Raw genomic sequence first — 22774 nt, 5'->3', positions numbered from 1 at the left:
ATGAGACAAAATCTCTCGATTTATACGTTCAAGCAAAGTGAAAAACTTTCAACTAACTATTAATAACGGCAATAACTGTTTTCGAAGTTGCCAGGGATAATTCTGCGCCATCCGCTCGATCGGCGAGAAATATGCGTAAAGCGAAAGAGATCAGCGATTCTGGAGACACGAACGGCCGATGCAGCGGCGAGAGAAGATCGTGCCGCGAATATGGTGTGCATGGGTGCCGAAGAGCAATATCACGATCCGCTCGATTCCGTGGGCGAGCAGAGTGACCGGTGGTGATAAATCGGACGCTTCCACTTTTTCTGTTGGCTTTTTATTCGAACGGAGGCCGGCAGACGCGCCTCGGAACCGCATTGCTTGCCGCCACGGCACGCCGCCGGTGCACGAGTGTTTCACGCCGAACAGGGGCGGTCCGTCGAAACAAAGAACTCGCGGATCTTATCTGCGGGGAATTGTAAATCTTGTATAGAGAGGCACTCTTGCAATTTCCGCGGGTAAGAGCGCGCGCGGGGACCGTTGTCGTAGGTGGAATCCAACGCTGAGAACCTAATTTATGGTCTCCAGGAAGGCACATTGTTCGATGCCAGATGGAACACAACAGTGGAACGTAGAATTCTTCGCCTGATAGGGTTAGCGTAAAAAATTATGGGAACTGATTATGTGCGAGAATTATGGCGTGGAGTAACGTTTGGCGCGACACCGGCGAAAGTTCCTATTATGGAACGCTTTTCAGGACGATTTTCGGAACGATTATCATCGATCTTTTTACAATTGAACTTTGAAACATTTATTCTATATGAATAAAAGATAATATGAGCAAAATGGTAAAGTACGAGCATGTACTTATCTCATGGAACGATGTTTTTCTCACCATGTCCCCGTGTTTCTTGTTCGATGTCCCTAATTTGGAACGGGCTGTTTTATTTTCGCCGCGAAAAATACGATTAAGAAAACCACGCGCGTGTTCCACAAACTGGTACAAATCAATAACGACAATGATTCGAGTAATCATTTTTTTTTTACAGCTGATTGTTACATAACAGTGTTTGTGTGAGTGAATTTGCAAAGAACAACGTTCAAAAATATGGGTCGAATTTTTACGTTCGCTTCTATATGTTCTATCCATTTTTTATCCTATTATTTGTACTATTATTTCAAGAAGAGGTCTCACAATTGAGACGATGTTTCGTAATAGATTGTACTTTTATCTTACATTTCTCAGAGAAGTGGCAATTTTATAAATTGCGACCGATACGCTCGTTCTATTATTTCGATGAAACTTTGTGCGAAACATGTTCGTAAATTCCAGACATTTTCGAATAATTTCAGAACTTGTTGAAACAAACTACGTAACAGTGCGATCGATAGAATTTGTATAAATTGGTTCAGACAAATAATAACTCGTACAAACTTACAGAACTTGTAATGTATATGTACTTGTGTATAATATAGGGTAAGTGTAGGTAATACCAAATGCTCTGCGGTATTTTATAAAAGTAATAAAATCTAACACATTTCATAGTGTGTAATCTTCTAAATATGAATCTTATAATTTTTTACATGTATAATATTGATAATTTATGACATACAAGTAATAGCAATCACAGTTTTAATTCATTTATTGACTTTTGATATTCGGAAGCTTATGAAAACGTTGAGTCTTATGAAATACTCGTAATGTCGTAATATTTTGGTAATTAATAATAAGCTATTGATTTTAGCGTTACTTTTAGATAAAGTAATCATTACTTTGATAAAAAATCGACGTACACTGTCGCCATCATCTATCCTCAGATATTATTTCATAACACAGTATTTGGCGCATAGCTTTTTACAATGTGTGTACATTACTGCGGTGGTTTACCGAACTGCGTACCTTGACCTATACAGCGCAGTTTTGGATGAGCCCGTGCAAACACGCTTGATCGTAGAGTACCTATATCTAATTTGTAAAGTGTTACAGTGAGAATATCTTGATCGTAGGAATTGTAGCTGTGTGTGTACATATAAAAGAAAATGGGTTATGTCAACCTTGACACGCAGTAATCGGAACGTCCACAGAATTTGGCTCGCAGTAATAGATATATAACCGCGATAATATATGCACACGTATAATTTCTTTACATTACGCTTTTGAATGAAATTTGTACTTTCAGAGATCCAATACTTTGAGAAAAGTAAATATTCGAGTTAAAGAATAATAGATACAATTCAAGTTGTCAATTTATCGGGGGGCTTGAAAGGTCTTATTTTTTCTATTAACCTTCACTTCACTTTCATTGAGAAACCGCAGTAATACCTACACTTACTCTACTTGATGAACTAAAAAAAATATCTGCTTACTAGAACCTTCAATAACAATTAACAATACAACAAACTAACTAAGGGTTTTTACGAAAAAATGTTGTTCTTCTTAAATTTGAGAATTTTTTAAAATCTGTGTTTATTTGATCAAAATTCGTTTTTAAGAATAGATAAAGGTTGATAAAGAATAATAGATATATCTCAAATTATCAATTTATTGGCGTGAAAGGTCTTATTTTTTCTGCCAAACTTCGCCTTCATTGAGAGACCGTAGTAATACCTACACTCACTCTATCCTGAAGGCAGGAGAACTAGCCAAAGCGATTATTTTGTTCTTTTGCGCAGCGATATTCGTGCGCATACATTTGCAAGTAAGCTTGCCCCTTGCTTGTCCCTGTTTAAAGAAAAGTGGGCTTATGTCTTAAAAGTGGACCGATTGGTTTCTCAACCGTCCATATATTAAACACTTAAATAATCGGAAAAATGAATAATAAATACTGATCTTTCGTTACGTCCACAACCAAATTACATGTTTGCATATTTTGGTACAAAGTACACCAAAGGGTACAGAAGGTTCCTCTCGACGGTTCTCTCTGAATATTACACACTATAATAATTGCGTTTGTGTAATTGATATGTATGAAGCCGCATAGGAATTACGTAAGTGATCAAACCGGCTGGTTTTTCGGGGTTCTCGGTCTTCGAGGACCACCGGCGGCCATTATTGAAGATTTGATCTATTGCCGGAGTAATTATTGTTACGTTTATCGCGAATCTGCGTGACCGCGCAACCATAATCCCTCGGGCCGTCGTTAAGAAGATCGTGTTGCACTCTTTTGGTGGAAGACGCATCGACCGGAATATGGCCCGACTACTCTCCGAAGCGTGCAGTAACGGAATTGTGCCAATCTTGATAAGTGGTAGGCCGTTAAAACGGACGTCCTCTTGTGACAAATGCATTCGTCTCCCTCTACAATTGAATCGTGTCACGTTCCACGTGGAATTTTATAGGGGGGCCCGTGGTGCGCGCGCGGCCCTATCTCGTTTTCATCAAGGAAACGTTTGCTCTACGCACGCGCATGCTTCGAGATCGGCTGTTTAACAAATACACGCGGTTCATTTACTTTTTGGAGGAATGCGCTCGCCGACATACATAATCTCGCCGAAAGATTCTCGTACAAGCGCTCCTTCCTTTTGCTGCTGGATGAGTTTCACCTTCGAATGCTGCGGCGCCGTCCGGATTCATTCTTTTGCCCGTGGTTTTTAGTCAATTTCGAATCTTCCAGCGGTCAGTTTCGTACAATCTGCATCATGTATCTGTGGCTGTAAGGAAAATGTCATAATCCCAACTTTATGTTTACGCATTCATTGAGCTGTAACATATAGGGTGCACATATTTATCGGGAAGACAGTCGCGAGAACAAATTCGATGAAAAGTAAAACAATTTGGAACACTGCTAGTTTGCGAGAACGGTAATTTTGCATGTGACGTGAATCTTTAAAAATTTATATTCAATAACTGGAAACCGACAAATTATTTTGTAATTGCATTTATAGGACGCAATAATCTTTCTAAAAATAGTACCAAATATCTTGAACTCTTTTAGGTATTAAATTCGCTTGGTGTACTAAAGAGAGAGAGACAATGTCTACAACAATTTTGCAAAAATCATGATTGTTTGAAGTCACAAAAAATATTAAAAAGTAATAATAACAATAATAATAACAACAACAACAACAACAACAACAACAACAACAACAACAACAACAATAATAATAATAATAATAATAATAATAATAATAATAATAATCATTTATAAAATAAAAAACCAATTACGATTTTTGCAAACATTATTTCATACATCGTCCAATAAACTAGTCAGATGAACATCTAAAAACGATTCAAATCATTCGGTCTAATTTTAAAAAAAGTTAGTGCGTTTTAAAAGGTGCTTGAATATTATAGGATAATATCATCTATTTTTGCGAACAGCAAACATAACCTTTATCTAATTAAAGTCATAATACCTCTTTAGAAGCCATAAAAGTTCTTATATGTAACTTTATTCTGTAAGCACTCACTATGGATTTATGACACACTCTGTGCAGTTTCTTTAGAAACATTTTTAAATTTTATTTCTGATATTTTTCATTTAGTGATTTTATGAATGTATTAGATTTAGCAGGAATAGCAGCATATATATGATACGAGTTAATTCACTATTCTATAAAGAATTGTGATTTGTAACGTTCAAACAATTTAATATACGTAGAAATCGTTGTCCTAAGTCGACGTGGAACAGACCAGAAGGCGGGCAAGTATGCGAAAAGGTCTATGTCAGGTGTTTTCAAACACAATACAATGGTAACGATGACACTGTGCTTACATCTGTGCATAATATCTGCCACGGGGTTGGACGCTTCTCCAAGGAACATGTTCAAGAATATCTAGAAAAATTCATACTGAATGGAACTGAACGTAACTGTCTACATAATAATCAAAACGTTTTGTTAGACATAGCCCTGTAATGTGAAAGGTCGAGTATGGTTCTCGAGTCCACCAATAGTAAAACATTAATAATCTGTCACTTGTTCCGTATAGAATACTTAAAAAGCTAATTGTTGCAGCTAATTATGTATTCCAGGTTGATGGATCATTTGAATTTAACAAAGAGAAACAGTAGAGATTATTTTACAATAATTCAGATTGATAAATATTTTCCTAGAGAATTACTCGATACAATCAATTTATTCAGACATATTTTGCAATATTTTCATATTGTGCATTATTTTGATAACTTTGGTTTTATTACTTAAAAACAGGCAATTCAGACCAGTCATTTTTTGCAAGAATCCAAAATAAGTTTTATTATTAGAAGTTCTTCGCTCCATTAGAAGATTTTAAGAACATTGACACATTATTGTCATCCAATTAAAATGATTGAAACAGAAAACAACCTTCCACTTAATGTCGATTTCTTGCAATTCATGCAGACATTTTATCTTGCATAAATATCCGCAGTGTACTTATAACTAAAAACGTTTGAATCAAAATAATAATTGTTATCCAACGAATTCTTTTTATGTCGCTTACAATAGTTATCGTCCCTGACTTATAGTGATCGATTGCCCAATGTTAACTATCTGCACTATGACAACGTGTCAGACACGTGATGAAGATCTCGTACATAACCTACCAAATACGAATACTATTTATTTCTTCTGGACCGAAACAAAATTTGATTCTTCCGTTATCACAAATCTAGGAATAAAAGTAATTAACGCTAATCAACGCGGCCAGAAAAGAAATCGTAGTGCAAAGGAGTAATCCCCGAAAAGTAACGGGAGCTAACGACTACGTGCTCCGATGCCCGTGCCCAGCATCACAACGAGCAGCCTCTGCACTCGGCGGGGTGAATGGATCCCCGAGCAACGTTTTCAGCGGATACCGAGTCTCGAGGTAACGCGGGTAGCTAACGCTGTTTACGTAAACAGCGATCCCACGACGTGTTGATTCACCCGGCTAATGCACCCCGTGCAGCTCACCGACACGACGTGATCGTGCAACGTAAGAGCCGGTTAACTGCATTAAGTGTAGCTATGCTATACGCCATCGTGAAACCTGCGACTCGGGTCCAGCTGTACTTCTTCTTCTTCCTCTTCCTCCCCGTCAAATACCAATGCCCGCGCGTTGATGATACCGCAGAATCTTTATAAACGATGATCGGACTAGCGGAAGCTGCCCCTTCGGCCAGAGTAATGGTCAGCATAAATGGTTCTTAATCCTAGGACCGAGAACGCTGTTTGCATACTCACGGTATCGGCCGTGAGAACCTATTAGAATCCTAGCGAAATCTTGTTTCACATGGCTGCGTTGATTAACCCCTCTTGCACTGGAAAATCAGTGCAAGTGAGTGCAGTGCAGTGAAAATTCAGATAGATACCTGATGATCTTTATTAGCACTTAGGTTATTATGGGCGTCTATAAGCGCTTAGAAATGTTGCGTTTGGGACACTGAGGGTGCCTATAGGCGCTCGAGATACAGTTCGGTTTTCTGACACGGAGGGCGACAATAGGCGCTCGATGCAGTCTGGTTTTCTGACACGGAGGGCGCCTATGGGCGCACTGAAAATCTTATCGATATTTATTCCGACAAATCTTATCTCAGTTAGACGAAAAAAAGGTTTTACGTTACTATTAAATTCGTAATATTTATAATATTTTGGTTCAGAGAAATAAATAATATTGTTTTTTAATGCAGTGAAATTCAGTTTTTTGATTATTCGTATATGTTTTCACAAAAATTCATCCCTACCTAGAAGTTCGCCGTTCTCGGCGTACATCGTAACTCAATTTCTGCCGTATGGTACGGCCAGCGCGTCTCAAAGTCGGCCGTAGTCAAAGGGTTAATCTTGTTCAGCGCGATGAACTTTGACACGTTCCGAAATATATCATGCAACGAGATATTTCTTTTGTCTATCTAGAATGTCATTGTTCATTGATTTTCTTATTCATGACTGAAGGTGTCGTAGTACGTCACACCAACGCAAGAGGTTAATAGACACTGACCTTTGCTGGATAAACCTGTGATTGAAAGGAAGAACGCCGTGTTGTCGCTTCAAGTTCTGATCGCTAGTTCGTTGCATTACTAGCGTTTCCTTGTATTTTCTATATCTCTTGAGCTTATCGAATTTGTTTTCATGATTTTTTTTTGTGATAAATACGTGTATCCAATTAACACTTGAACAGCTGACCTTTTTGGCGAAAATAAAACTGAGTATGCTTATCAACGTTTTTCAACATATTTTGTCGAGAAACCTTAACGTAATTAATTGTCAGAAACTAGATATTAATATAATAACTAGATGCCAGATGCAGAAGCTTATTTATTTTTTCTAACGAGACCTTTATTTATTTTTTTAACGAGCTTAATAAATCGAACGTAATACGATAGTATTTTTAAATTGTTTAAATTTTTTCACTGCACTGACTTTCAGCTGGTCATTTTTGTCATAAATGCATAAAATCCGCGGTCTAATAATAACAGTATTTATACACAAGATCCAAATGGGCTCGAGAGCCCCGCAGTCCACTTAAATATTTTGACATTATAATATGCGACGTTTTTCCTTAAAACCACAGAAATTATAATTTCTACGTTTTGTCTTTGTATTAGTCTCGAGTGCAAAGAGTTAATAAGGCAAGTCATCTTTCGAAGGTATTTAAAGAATGTTAGCGTCCAGACTAGAATTTAAAAATATGGAAATGTTAAAAAAAAATGTTAAAATATCAGGAATGTTGGTGTCCAGACTTGAGTGAAGAATACGCTGAATATACATATTGAAAGAATGTCAGTGTCCAGACTGAAATTAAAAATACACGAAAGAGGTTAATATTGGACGGAATCTTTCGAGACGTGCTCGTTGGCCGCACACGCGAGCATCCGATGCTGTCGAAAATCTGAAAAGCTTCGTGTAATATTTATTTGATCGATGGCCATTTATTATCATGACCGATAGCCGAGCGATGATGGTTTCCTCGAAGTCGAGTGAAGCCGCTGCACAGCACCGATCTTCAGAACGAAAGCGTTCTCTTATCGACACCGTTTTACGAACAGGGCAATAATTATCATATAAATTCCAAGAGGTTCGGTCACCCGAGGACCACGTGTAACCATTTTATGCTTTCGCTCAGATTTCGTTTATAACCGCTCGGTTCAACGATCTTGAAAATGTCTCCGGGTCAAATTGATTCATACATGTGTCATCGTCCATTTAACTGATTATGAATATTTAATGCTTGCGATTGTTCATGGTGTTCTTCGGGTATTTTCATACGACGGAACATATCCAAAAAGGTAGCACGCGTCAGAGGTAAATTCAAAATTGTACAGATTCTATGAATAATTTAGTAATATAATATAGTAACGTAATGCAATAATAACTATAATAATAACTATAATAACTATAATAACTATAATAACTATAATAATGACTATAATAACTATAATAATAACTATAATAATGACTACAATAACTATAATAATAACTATAATAATAACTATAATGATAACTATAATAATGACTACAATAACTATAATAATAACTATGATAATAACTATAATAATGACTATAATAACTATAATAATAACTATAATAACGTAATATCAAAGAGTGCATGTTGAAGTTTATTTTGAGTTTGCCTATCGATTAGGAAAACATATGAACTACACGAAATTATAGAACACTCGAACTTTCATTTTGATTTGTTGGGGACTTTCAAAATTTCGCGTTGTATAAATGTGGCGTTGCGCACCAACTGACTTAAAAAGTCTCGATAATATTCACTACTCCAATGGAATATGGGAAGTTGAACAAAGGGGAGACTGGGCTAATTTTTCAATTATTATGAATCGCGAAAACGAACTTGTTGAAAGATACAAGTTAATGATAAACAGAGACACCTCCAAATCTGTGTCACATTTATGTATTATACTATTCGCCGCATTTGGAAAATACTGGATGTATCATTGAGCACATGCGAGCTGCCTTTGCGTCAGGAAGTTCAGATTCGAATATTGGAAACGCGTCGGGTCGTGCTACTTAAGCGCTAGTTGACGATATTGTACGATCGCTGTCGACAACACAGAGCGCGACGTACATTATTTATCACGTTATCCGCTTTAATCACGGTCGCTCGTTGTAATTACAGGTTTCGCGAAGCATCGCGGACGAATTTCGAACACGAATAGTTTCCCGCTCACACGAATTAATTTGACGAAACCGCGTTGCGCTATTGGCGAATATTAAAAGACTCGATTAAAATTAATAACCGATAATCATATGACGAGTTCCTCGTTCGAGCTGTTTGTTTCGCCCGCACTGATGAAGACTCGAGACCTCGTTCGAGTCTCTCCTTCAATCTTAATAATTACAGCCCATGATCAGCAATTACATATTTCGTGTTTCTGGCTCGCTCCGTGCAATCTACACGAATCATCGAAACTTGTTTCTCGCCACGTTATTCCGAATTTGGGAAGTCGTACGCTAAAACTCAGCTAAACACGCTAGAACATCGTTATAATAATTATCTGCGGCAATTTTAAGAAACAGATGCTATCATTCTTCTTCTAATAGTTTCAGCGAGATTAATGTAATATACCAATACGATTTTTTGTCCACACGTTTTTGTAATCTTTTCACTTCACCTATTCAGTTTTGTCGCAAACATATGAAATCTAACAACATTTCTGTTCGGACGGTTCAGATATCTTTATAGATCCTACAAAAGATTAATGTTTCAAAGATTTGGTGGATTCGTATATTTAAAAACGAATTTTGATCAAATAAACACAGATTTTTAAAAAATTCTCAGAGTTAAGAAGAACAACATTTTTTCGTAAAAACCCTTAGTTAGTTTGTTGTATTGTTAATTGTTATTGAAGGCTCTAGTAAGCAGATATCTTTTTTAGTTCATCAAGTAGAGTAAGTGTAGGTATTACTGCGGTTTCTCAATGAAAGTGAAGTGAAGGTTAATAGAAAAAATAAGACCTTTCAAGCCCCCCAATAAATTGACAACTTGAACTGTATCTATTATTCTTTAACTCGAATATTTACTTTTCTCAAAGTATTGGATCTCTGAAATCACAAATTTCATTCAAAAACGTAATGTAAAGAAATTGTACGTGTGCATATATTACCGCGGTTATGTATCTATTACTGCGAGCCAAATACTGTGAACGTTCCGATTACTGCGTGTCAAGGTTGACATAACCCATTTTCTTTTACATGTACACACACAGCTACAATTCCTAGGATCAAAGTATTCTCACTATAGCACTTTACAAATTAGATATAGGTACTCTACGATCAAGCGTGTTCGCACCGGCTCATCCAGAACTGCGCTGTGTAGGTTAAGGTACGCAGTTCGGTAAAACGCCGCAGTAATGTACACACATTGTAAAAAACTATGCGCCAAATACTGTGTTATGAAATAATATCTGAGGATAGATGATGACGACAGTGTGTACGTCGATTTCTTATCAAAGTAATGATTACTTTATCTAAAAATAACGCTAAAATCAATAGCTTATTATTAATTACCAAAATATAAATGCTTTTCGAATCAGCGTTCACAGCTGCCGTTACGAATATTTCATAAGACTCAACGTTTTCATAAGCTTCCGAATATCAAAAGTCAATAAATAAATTAAAACTATGATTTTGCTATTACTTGTATGTCATAAATTATATTATATTATTATTATATAAATATATATATATATTTTTTTATATATATTATATTATATATATTTATATATACATATTTATTATTATTATTATTATATATATATATATATATATATATATATATATATATATAAATTATATTATATTATATTATACATGCTAAAAATTATGAGATTCATTTTTAGAAGATTGCACACTATAAAATGTATTACTTTTATATAAAATACCGCAGTATTTAGAGCGCGTGCGCGCGCGTCTGCGGTAATATCCACACTTTCCCTATGTCTTTCAATGATTTGTCGAAAGCTACGACAATTTCGACGCACTTTCCAGGATCTTCGCATAACATTTGAAAGTGTAACGGTCGAATATCTAATTAACTTCTCTGGAATAGACTTCTGCATTTCGAAAATCCAAGAAGAGAGTTGTATTTTCAACGCGTCGCGTAATATGAGAATTTTTTCCAATTAAGATAGCCGATTTGGTTCGCGAGCGAGGAGCGATGTAGCAGGTGGAAGTCAGTTTCCAGTTACTGCTCCGGATTTTTTCCCCAAAAAGTTGGGCGCGAGTTGCTACCAGCGGTTTTTGAGGGCAGTGCCATCGACGACACGGAACGCTCTCAGGTGAAATTAATACTTTATGACCGCGGGCCATGTTCCTGTCACGCGAGTAAGCTATTCGCGTTGTTGACGGGAGCAGCCGAACATTAGAGGCAGCATGCGGGGACGAAACGCGATCGAGTTACAGGTTGGAATCCTTATAATTACTTCACTTATTTTCACTATTAATTACAATTAATTCACGGCATGCTGCACATTCTCTCGTAGTTATTTCTCGATGATAGCTCGCTTAATCTGCCGTTGGCTATCTTCAAACTATTTACGACCACGATCAATACAGGATACTGAATTCATTGTATGGGACAGAAATTAAAATACAAATGTATTTCTTTTTTTGTGTTCTCAGGTTTTATTTAGAGTCGCCGTAACTGCTTCGTTTTTAGCGACTGTGCGATCTGTTATGGTATTCCAATGGATAATTGTGTCTTCTGTATATATTTAACGAAGTTAATTCATAAAATCCACAATTTCATCGTATGTTTCATAAATGTTTGTCAGTCTTGTTCCAATTCTCACAGCTAGTAACTTCTCCCTCAGCTATAAACGATTGTTGAGTACAGTAAATTCCCCCTAATATTCCTTCAGCTTGCGAACAAAAATGGACAATTTGGGAAGAGGAGGCCTCGCACCTCGTTTTTATAATTGTTGACAATCGGCAACTATAAGAATGAGCTGATGTTCAACAAGCATCTTGGACAGAGTATCTGAATCGTATGAAACTATACTAAGTACACATTGAATTGCGCAAAAAATATATGATTACATAAAAAAAATTCTGGTCATCATTATTTTGATCGATAAAAAATTTTGCAAATTTCCATTAACATAATTCATTGTTACCCGAGTATTGCGTAATTTTTATTCGTTTCTTATTTGTTTTTGCAATTTTCCTTGCGTAGCACGTAAAACATAAAAAAAAATAATGAATAACGGTACCATACATTTTTACTCATATAAAAAGTTAAAATAATATTTTATTATTATTAAAGTTACTTCCCAGTTTTGTGAAGATATCTCACGAAAGTCGCAGTAAAAGACAGAAATATTTCACCAATGACACGAGTTTAAAAAAGTGTATTAATTTTCTTTCGTGGATATTGCCAATTTTAAGAAGAAATTGACATATTCGATCAAAGTTACGAGTAATATTAGAAACCACGCAGTGTTACCAATATTTCCAAGTTCTGCCGAATGACCTAAACACTGTGATCGACCGAGAACCGTCAGTCGTATAAATATCCATAGTACAGTAATGTCTCTCTAATTGTCCACAAAAATGGACAATTCGGGAAGAAGAGATACGATTATTCGAGCCTTGCGGTTCGTTTTCATAGTTACGAATTGCCAAGAGCTATAAAAACAAGCCGCGAGATTCGAATAATCGTATCTTCTCTTCCGAAATCGTCCATTTTTTTGCGCAATCTGAGCGTCGGTTAGAGAGACATTACTGTATATGCAAATCTGAAGATGTGTAATCGCCGTGTCTATTAATGTCTAACGATTCTTTCGTTTCACGGCCGTAAAATACCGTTTCATCATTGATGTGTACATCGGACGTAAAATTCTGCGTTCATCGATTCCGGGTCAGTCGCCTTGTATATTTGCTGTTAGCTTCGCGAAAATACCGCGGTTCTCTCGTTAGCTTCCCGCGAAGCACTGACACGCGAACGATCGGCGAATTTTTTGGTCCGTTACGTACGCGAATTCAGAAATATACGACTGCTGCGAGAGTTAAATGCTATAATCGGTTCGCTCTCGTGGGTTCCCGAATGATTTCACTGTTCGAACGAAGCTGATCCTTGTAATTACGCGATCCTTGTTATCTGGCCCTGTGTACCGCCTCGCGTCCCTCGATGTTATTGCCGAGCACGTTCCTCGCAACGTGGCGACTGTTAATCGAAGATTTGCATAAAAAGCTTCTCGTCCAGTTCCCGCGGATCGCTTATTGGCCACTAAGTTTTATCGGTTAAAAAATTCCCGATGCGCCGGAGATATCGCGGAGTCGTTTCCACCGCAGATCATGTTTCTCTTCAACGCGGCCGCGATTTTACCGAAACTCGCGCGTCGCCCGCGCTAAATTACCCACCACCGCGACGCCGAACCGTTTACCACACGGCCAATTTAAGCGGCGCGCGGCGCCTGGTGAGAATTTATACAGCACGAGCATCGATTGCGTTAATTGACTGTCGCCGCTCCCTTATTTATAACAGCATTCGTAGCTACGATATTTCATTAAACGCAGCGTAACCTGGTTATGATGTACGGGCAAAAATGCACAAAGAAAGTATATCGATCGCCCGTAAATCGCGCGCCACGGGTTTAAATAACAGCGCGCATTAAATTAATTTGATCTTCTTTCCGTGCAAAATACGAGCCTGCGAGAGTGTTAGCCAGGGCCTCTTGTCGCATGGATACGACGATAAAAAGTAACGTAATGAAAATATATGGTGATCTGTATGCAAATTCGTTTAAAAAATTTGAGGCAATGCTGCTTTTATTTGGTATTAAGAAGTTGATGCTGCATATATACATACATATATTAGTCTTCCGTGCGTTTCGGTCGTCATTTATAACCCTTTTTATTAATAAAAATTGATCTTCCGTCATTTGCCTTAATGTTAAAGTATTCAATGTGTCGCAACTTCGACAATGTATTTAGGTTATAGACATCGATAAAAATGCGAGAAGTGACAAAAAGAATTATGAAATCTCATGATCTTCTCAAATTGGTCTTGGACATAGTTAAGTGAACATTACGTTCGTTAATTACTTAGAAAAAATTAATAATTCATTGTTAATAATAGTTAATTATTTTAGAAAAATTACAGCGTAATTACTTTCCGAGATATATATGTATAAGTACGTATATGTAAGGTACCTAAAATTACTTTGAACACAACTATCTACTTCAAACAAATTTTGTGTTTTCTCGTTTTCCTTTGTTTTTATAGCTTTTTTAATTTAGTTCTTAGGACGCATTTGTGTAAAAAATGAAACTAGTCTGCGATATCATAGGGAAAAATTGAAAACCCGTCTGCGATTAGCCCAAGAACGACCCCCTTCTATTTGTCGGTAGAAAAATAACATTTTAAGATTGCAACTAAAAATAAAATATAGATTGTTCAAATATTATTTATTATTTTTGAAATATAAAGAAAAAACAAGTGCTCGAAGTAGTAAAAAAATTGTTGCTTCATAAAGTATGGCATGAGTTAGAAGGGTGAGGAAAATCTTAAGGTTTTTAATATTTATTTACACGTTTGCAGACAAATTAAAAATTTTGTGGTGTCGTCGGCAACCACAAGGGGTCGACCTAGGGTGAAGAATGGCGAATAATGGTGACGATACACACATATATTCCATTCTTCTCGGTTCTGTGACATTCGTGTTCCGACGCAAAGCCCGAGATGAATAGTAAATACTCTCTAATCTTCTCTCCTTCAGCTTGTAAACAAAAATAGACAATTTGGGAAGAGCTGATACGATTATTCGAGCCATGCACCTCATCTTTATAATTGTTAACAATCGGAACCTATGAAAATGAGCCGCGAGACTCGAATAATCGTAACTCGTCTTCTCAAATTCTCCATTTTTGTTTACAAGCTGAAGGAAAATTGGGGAGAATTTTTTGTACTGCATCAGAAAAAGTGTACGATTCTAAGCCTTTCATCATATAAGATAATATGAGAATATGAGATATTATAATGATACTATAATTATCTCATATGAGATAATTCTATTAAGTTCTGGTAAATGTTGTACTAATCTGAGAGTAAATAAAAAAATACTGAATAACGGTACTATGCATTTTTACTCATATAAAAAGTCAAAATAACATTTTATTATTATTCAAGTTACTCGCCAGTTTTAAAGGCACCGCAGTATTGAAGACAGCTTATAAAAGTCACAGTAAAAAACACAAATATTGCACCAATGGCATGAGTTTAACAAAAATTCATTAATTTTTTTTCTTAGTAAACATTGCCAATTTTAAGAAGAAATTGATATATATTCGATAACACCATTGCAATCACTCTGCATAATATTCGAGTGCTCGAATCTATGTGACCGTAATCAATAGATCGCGGATTTGATGCATATACTGTGACGAAAATAGGTATTTAGGTCTGAAAAGGAGAACTGGAGAGAATTTACTGTGGTCCGTGGTACAAAATGTATTTATAATACGAGGGGAACTTCACGCGGCAGCTCGGAACAAAATTACCAACAAAGGAGAGCCAACATATGGTTGCCCATTGCTACCGAGAGTCGCGCAGCGTCGATTTATTTACGAGTCTCGCGAGGAACGTGGACGTTGGCCGTTAGAGATAGCCGATTCGAGGAGCCCACTCGTCCGTTTCGAAGCATCCGAAGGATCTCACGCGGGACGGTAACACGCTCGCCGATGCGTGTGGTATATCCCACGCAAATGAACATTAGCACGACGTTTATGCGCAATTGATGATCGGTTACAGCCCGTGGCGCGCGCGTGATCCGCGTGTAAGCCGCCCTCGATCTGACCTATGCTCGCGCGAGCACGGATTTTTTCGCGCGCCCTGCGATTAACCCGGGTTTCGGTTGTGCTTTCTTGCCGGCCCAGCGTCGCGGCTAGGAAGATTGAAATCATAACTCAAGTCCGATTTGTCCAACGGCGACGTCGACCATTATATCAGCCGCGATTCACTTATCTACCATCGGGGGACAGCATTAGTAGCGTTCTCGAGTTCCGTGTTGAAACATTATCTTTATTCGCGCGGTGGAACGCGCGACACCTTGTCGCGGCAATAAATTCGCCCTCCCATATTTTCGACTCGGGCGAGAAGAGGAACAGGGGCCCCCAGAACTTCCGGGCCCCAATTGCGATCCGTAAATCACGGCGAGCCGGCCAGCGCCGCTGTCCGATGGAGACATGCGATGGCTATTACCGTTTCGCGGGATGAATGCTGCGACTGACGGCCTGGCGTAATTTGTTCGCTCGTTAGCGGGTGGCGAACTGTGATTTATAATGCTTCTCTCGGCGCTGGGACCGACTTCGCCGGTGTCCGAGCGTGTTTACACGCCCATCTCGTTGCTGAAATTCTACTTAAGATAATAATCGTACTTTCTGCAGCCGCCCCGAAGCCACCGATTATTCTTAACACGTTCGCCGGCGCGGTAGTCACCGATGGCCGGCGTCACCAAATTACCGAAAATTGCTTGTAGCAAGACGAATTCCGGGCAACGAACATTTTTCAGCGGGACAAGCGCGCTTGGCGGCGTTGTGAAATTGTTTTATGTAATTGCCGGTACTTGTTGTAATTTATGAACAAAATGGGCAAGATTATTTGCTCAGTCAGTGGCACCGAAAATATTGATAGGACATTTTATAGATTTCAAGGAACAGCGGAAGTGCAATTATTTATCACATGCGAATAATTGTGAATGTAGTGAATATACTAGCGAATATACTTAGAAAATACTATATAGTAGTATAGTATAGTAGTATAGTATAGTAGTATGATACTATATACTATATAGTGAATATACTTCCTTGTTTGTTATATATATATACTATAGTAGTATAGTATAGTAGTATAATACTATATACTATATAGTGAATATACTTCCTTGTTTGTTATCATTACTTGTTGAACCAGCGAACGAAGTTACCTGTAAGTGAAGTTCAATCGCAATTATATGAAGGAGCCTTGTTAGAGAGATTACACGTGCATTTAATATTAAGAAACGGAACTACAATTTCTAAATTTGCGTTAGATTTTACTGGAGGATGTAAAATAATCTTTCGTAAAAAAATAGGAAATAAAAAGATTTAAAGAAGCTATTGATAAATTACGTAACAATGGAGCAATTGGAAGTTGACAGCCAAAGAAAAAGAATTTATTCTTTGTTATTCTTTGGTTCCGAACTTTTTTTTTGCAAAACTTGTTTACGTATTAATAACGATATCATCGTTTATCTGCGAGGATCGATCAATAAGTTCTTCAAGTAAAAAATGTTGCATTTACGCATACGTTAGAAAGTTGTGTTTAAAAGTTTTGTTGTTGTGTTTAAATTTTTAGAATACAAATGAGCATGTATGTTAGCTATAATTACAATAATTAAAACTTAAAATTTCTTCGATTGTGATACTTCCTTGAAAGGAGAGAAAAATTTACATTTTCTGTGTACCTACATTTACTTGAATGTCTAAATATTAATGACAAGGGAACAGAAAGTTATTCCAATTTAGAAAACGAAATAATATTCAGTCTTAACAGGTTACAACGAGAAATCTCTCTCGCGAGTCAAGGTTCGACAAAGGGTTAATAATACTTATATTTCATTGTATTTAGAAGGAATCTCTTACCGAAATTCAAACAACGCACAAAAGTGGGAGTTTGCATGAGCAAGTGCAGTCTAGTTGTGATCGCTTGAATTGAATTTCACTCTTTTATTCCTTGCACCTCTTTGACCTTTCTGTCATGTTTTCTATATTCTTTTAGATCCACAGAACAATGCCTTATCAATATTTCAGAGTTATGCAAATTTTGACGATCCTCTACCATTCTCTTGTGCATTATTGGTGACTCCTCCGATGTTGGGAATGGAAAAGGGCAGCATCCACAGGAAAATAGTCCTTTGTCGGTCTTTCGAGGGAGCGGTGAATACTAGTTTGTCGACGAGTTATCTGGTCTTCGATCGAGCATAGGAATTCGACTCGTAAATCGGTACGCTTCGTGAGTTTCGATCCGCGGTAAAACCCGTTGGTCTCAGTTCGTGAGAACTTGACGGTGGTAAGACAGAAAATCCCTTGAATTGCCAATTTTTCCCCACGATCGTCTATAAATGTTTCTTTTGTTGGTAATTCACATGATTTTCCACTCACGATACATGGGACAACGATCGTGCATTGATCGTATAATTTTATTATTTAGTTAAGAATAAAACCTTGGCATAGCCATTAAGTTAAGAATAAAATAAAATATATCTTCTACAATTACGATAATACCATAATATTGTACGATATTATTGCACGATAATTGTACGATAATATTTGCACGAATTATAGAAACAAATGGCAAGAGTAATGGATTCGATGGAACTTGCGTTTTCATTTAATGTTTAATTAAAGGATCGTGCAGTATAATCAGTGTTGAACCAGATTCAATCATTATACATAATTAACTGGCCAAACAGTTCAACGCTGCTTATCGACTGCTCACGCAGCACTCAACGCTTTATCTGGCCCAATATATGAGCCGCTTATTTTGAAAGTGGCATAAGTCACTTTACCGTAATGAAAAGTGGTGATTTTTTAATGTTTATACGAAATTATTTATACTGAGAAAAATATCAGTATCCTCAGATAACAAATACAAGTAAATCCTCTCGAAAGTTAGCATCCATATTTTTATTTGTGTTAAAACGCAAACCCTTAAATATATCGATTTAAAAACAAAGTGACTTATGCCACTTTCAAAATAAACGGCTCATATTCTACAGCTCTGCGATCAAAGTGACTCAACTGAGAAACGCAATTTTTGGGTTATCACTGTAAGAATGTTACGGAGACACTTTTTGCCCAATAAACAAACAATTTATTTATTTACCTTTATAACTCGGCTAGTAGATAACAGCTATAGCATGTATAAAAGGCATTCGTATACTGAGTACTTCTAAGTAAATACATTTAGCTAGTAATTGAGAACTGGTTTTACATGTAATGTCTTCGTTATAAACCCAGCCTGTAGACATAAGAAATTCTTCCATTACTATTTGATATATCGTTTATATGATTTATGTCCTACGGAACGCCAAGAATATGTCCAAGTTAAATTCTTTACAGAAATTAGTCAATGAAACTAACCAGGAGAGGTCACCACGGTTGACGCTTACTTTTTGATGAGATTTGGTATAGTAATAGAGCTTGTAAAGCTGAATCCAATGATATCCGGTTTTAGGGGCAGGCGTCTTATAGTTTTTGAAATAATTTATGTTAAAGTTGTTAATAAAAGGCCACAGGAAGACGCGCTGGATTACGGCGCGAGAATTCAGGTAGGCCGGGGAACGAATCTCCCACCTTTCCCTACTCCCTAATATTTCTAGTAGTGTGCCGATGTGGTACCGTTTCGCTCGCGTTACTCAAGACGGTTCGGCTTCGACCGATGATGCCCGAATCATACCGAATCAGAGCGATTCAGCGCGCGTATGTAACCGTACGCTCCTTCCCATGCGTACGCCGAACCGTTTCGCGTAGGAATAGTATACCAATAGTAAACTATTGGTTTTAGATGAATATTGTGTAGTTAATATATATCCGTCTATTAACCCGTGTATTTCTTCTTAATACATAGGCATATGAGTAAACGTGTAATTAATGTATCTATATTTTAATTCGTTCGGAAAGTACAGACAATAAGAGTTTCTTACTTTCGCGCAGGTACATAACAAAAACGAATACTATTGTTTGCTGAAACAGAAAAGTAAATATGGATATTAATAATAATATTTAATCAATTAAAAAAAGCTGAAGTCTTCATTTTCTGAACGAATTGAAACACGGATACATCAATTACATGTATACCGTATATTTTGGAATCCGACAGTCGTGAATCCGTGTATTCGTGTACAATTAACAAGTAATAAGTACACAGGTTATTTATACGGTAAATGCGTTTCCCTTATTGGCAGATTATCGGCCGGCCTATTAGCCCCGCACGCAACATGGAATTTCTACGGAACGACGGACTCGAGTCCGACCGATTATAAACAAACAACGTCACCGGACTGTCGTCACGTCTCGCTCCACCGTGGTCGCTGTAGTTGCTAGGAGCACATCAGACGCGCGAGCCTGTGCTTGTGTATGTATTATTTGCGCGACGACAACGGGCGACGAAGACGTGCGACGGGAGTCGGGTGGCGTAGAACAATTGAGACAAAGTGAAACAGATGCAAGAGCATTGATTTATCACTAAAGAATTAACTTCAGATTCTTCTGACGAACACGTGATTATTTGTAATTACCAATTACTAATTAGCATCTTGATTAATTCATTGCATTGTGCAGCAAACATGCTGTATTATACACATATTTTTTATATTAATATTGTATCATAGGTCTTAAATATGTGTTCAATATTTATGAAGTATAAGTGAAAATAATCATGTTTTGCTCGTACATTATTACTCTCACGTACGCAGGCTCGCAATGTATTATTCGAGTATAGGAATTTTTTTACGGATATCTTACGCCTATGTAAACGTACAATGTTAGGAACCTAAGAATTATTCAATTTTCTCGAAAACGGAGCCCCTCGGATAAAAATATGTTATACCAAATTTTGTTCCTATTTTTTCACGTAGAACCATTCCTTGCTCGGTTGTACTACGAATTCCGATCCACCCTGTATATCTTTACGAAGAGGGACTTTTGCTTAAAGCAAATTGATGTAACGTTTTTTTTTTAAATAAAATCTTTCTGTTGTATATTATTTCGAGGATTACTTCTTTTCTTATATTCAAGATAAAGCAATAATGAAATTATTTACAATTGCTATTACTCCAAATGGTTTGATATTGTCTCTATTTACAAATAACAACATTAAAATGAATTATTTTCGAATAGTTATTTCTTATTTTTACTTCAAGTATAATTTGACCAGATCTAACCTATAAATGCATCTTGTTGTAAATCGCGTTCCGGCTGTCAATGTGAACCGTTCCAAGTATCTGAGTGAATCTGTTTCATTATACTCTTGTACAATAGTACTCCGCAGCTCCTGGGAGACATATCTCGCCGAGTTTTGTCACTTTCATCGTGCAACATGTCCGCGATTTCGCGATCGGAGTTCTGCCCGTATTTTTCCCACGCGAATTCACAAATTACGAAGAGCACGAAGGCGTGGACGAAGAAGGAAAGTCTGGCGAGATTCAGAGATCGAGAGTGCGATACGGGAAGATTTCCTGGTGTCGGGAGATTGTTGACTTTCGCCTGGTTGAAACGATACTGTCAGGTTATGTTTCCGCAAACTTCGGCAGCCGGCAAATTTGCAGAAGCGAGCAAACTGGCTGCTTCCCGGAGAAAGGAGACTCGCGCGAGTCTGCTCGCGAACGCTCGGACGAGGGAGCGGGAGACGAAGTCGCGCGTTATTTGTATCAGAAGTTCGGGAAACGTGACGAAGCTTGGTCAATATTCCGTGTTTAAGGAGAAACACCTGTCACCAGCGAAACGTACTTATTTTCTCTTTCGAACGCGTCCGCAGATTCTACGGCTCCTAACGTGGATGTTAGTCGAGCTTCGGTGGAAACGCTTCCGGAGACTCGACTTATGGCGCGTATCGAACGTCTTGGAACTCGGCGGATATACATGCAGTGGCGTGTAGGAGTTTCCGGTCACGTAAACTTTTCACTTTACATTTCGGGAATAAGCGATGTTCAAAAGAATCTCAACTAATATTTAACACGGGGAAACGGAAAGTGAATGGAAATTGTCCGATGAACAAGTATTCCGTATTATCTTCCGTGTACAAAGAGTATTAAGTTCTTATTGCTGAAACGCTGTTTGTCCATACTTCGAGCCTTCAGCTATTTTGTATCAACCGATTGATACATTGAGCGTTGCGTAAGTCGTAAACAGCGAATTCGTGACTAATAATAAGACTAAGTAAAAAAGCACCACCTTTAGATATATGGTTATCTTTTCTATCTATTAGATAGAAAATAATAATGATATCTATCTAAATAATATATATATAATATCTAAATAATAAAAAAAATAATAATAATAAAATCTATCTATTAGATAGAAAAGATATTTTATTAGATAGAAATATCTATTAGATATTATCGTAATATATAAATAATCCCATTAATCCCATTTAAATAACAAAGTACACTTTAGTTATCGAAACTGTAGCTAAAGTGTTTAGATATATCATTGAACATTCAAAAAAGCTTATTTATTACTCCTTCAACTCCTTTAGAAGTGTAACTTGTCTAATGAACTTAGGTTTAAGCATAATATATTGTAACAATAACCTAACAAAATTAATAAAATTTTCAAGTCAGACAATGCAAGCTCATAGATTTTCTAAATGTTTCTCTTATGATATTATGATTACGATATAAGAAAAATTAGCTCGCAGTTCGTAGGTTTTTAATTGGATTAAATTTAGAGGAACGTCAGACAAACAGAAACAAGGCAAAAGACTCATTCTCCGTAATACTTTGCTTTTTACAAAACGAATAAAATAATTTTGCGTCGTAACGCTAACCACACGCATCGTCGGTGAATTAAGCGATACCATAGTTTTTATCTTATATTTATTGCAATTATAATACATAATATAATATAATATTGTATATATTTTTATATTCAAATTACGATAAATTTGAACGAATTCAATTCTGTGACCTTTAACCCATACTCGAGTGGTGACCCTAAGACACCACTAAAATTTGTTATATCACGTTCCAAGATAACGTTTATATTAACAAAGTTTAGATTGAAAAACTTGCTAAAAGTGTAACCGTTGTGCGGGCCACACGATTCGATTCCGTATGCATAAAATGCACTTTGTCGTATCAAATGAAAATACTCAGAATGTATAATAAAA

General features: G+C 37.0%; 1 protein-coding gene and 1 long non-coding RNA gene across 3 annotated transcripts in view; one reads left to right on the top strand and one right to left on the bottom strand.

Annotated features, from left to right (window-relative positions):
- sha (shavenoid) overlaps positions 1-22774 on the top strand; it is a 151602-nt gene that overhangs the window by 51059 nt on the left and 77769 nt on the right. The gene's annotated exons all lie outside the window — the stretch shown is intronic.
- LOC117224457 (uncharacterized) overlaps positions 2508-22774 on the bottom strand; it is a 68525-nt gene continuing 48258 nt past the window's right edge. The window contains exons 1-2 of one of the 2 annotated variants that reach the window (XR_013033942.1): positions 4698-6923; positions 2508-3633 (exon numbers count right to left, since the gene is read on the bottom strand). This is a non-coding gene — a long non-coding RNA (uncharacterized LOC117224457). Of the gene's footprint in view, positions 3634-4697; positions 6924-22774 lie in introns of those variants that run through there. The other variant, XR_004491235.2, reaches the window with a different exon arrangement.

This window comes from Megalopta genalis, chromosome 8, assembly GCF_051020955.1.
Source record: "Megalopta genalis isolate 19385.01 chromosome 8, iyMegGena1_principal, whole genome shotgun sequence".
Classification (NCBI taxonomy): Eukaryota; Metazoa; Arthropoda; class Insecta; order Hymenoptera; family Halictidae; genus Megalopta; species Megalopta genalis.
Note: the sequence above shows the minus strand (reverse complement) of the source record. Positions and strands in the feature narration are given on the sequence as shown.